This window comes from Euphorbia lathyris, chromosome 8 (genome assembly GCF_963576675.1).
Source record: "Euphorbia lathyris chromosome 8, ddEupLath1.1, whole genome shotgun sequence".
NCBI lineage: Eukaryota > Viridiplantae > Streptophyta > Magnoliopsida > Malpighiales > Euphorbiaceae > Euphorbia > Euphorbia lathyris.
This window is the reverse complement of record NC_088917.1, coordinates 49,315,481-49,315,833: the sequence shown is the minus strand read 5'-3', so window position 1 is coordinate 49,315,833 and position 353 is coordinate 49,315,481. Positions and strand designations below refer to the sequence as shown.

The 353-nt window shown below is 38.2% G+C and overlaps 1 non-coding gene across 1 annotated transcript; it reads right to left on the bottom strand.

Moving 5' to 3' along the window:
* LOC136204921 (small nucleolar RNA R71) lies at positions 1-107 on the bottom strand. The gene has a single exon (XR_010675733.1). It is a non-coding gene; the product is annotated as a small nucleolar RNA R71 (small nucleolar RNA).
* Between the last annotated feature and the right edge of the window lie 246 nt (positions 108-353).

Sequence of the window (353 nt, the reverse complement as noted above, 5' to 3'; positions counted from 1 at the left end):
AAAATTATAAAAGAATTGACATCTTTCACACAACATGAAAATGAAACCCTGTATGAAGCATGGGAACGTTTCAAAGAACTTCAACGTTTATACCCACATCACCACTTGCCCAATGAACTTTTGATGCAGACATTCTATAATGGAATAAATCCCATAACCAGAGGTTCATTGGATGCTATATCGGGAGGGTTATTTATGAAGAAGACATATGTCGAAGCGAAAGAACTTTTAGAGGAAATGGCTATCAACAGTAGTATATGGAATGCCGAAGGTGGACACACACCAGTGGCGAAACCATTATCCTCGACTACATCACCAATAAAAGGTATAGTTAATCTCGATCCTATCGCGAT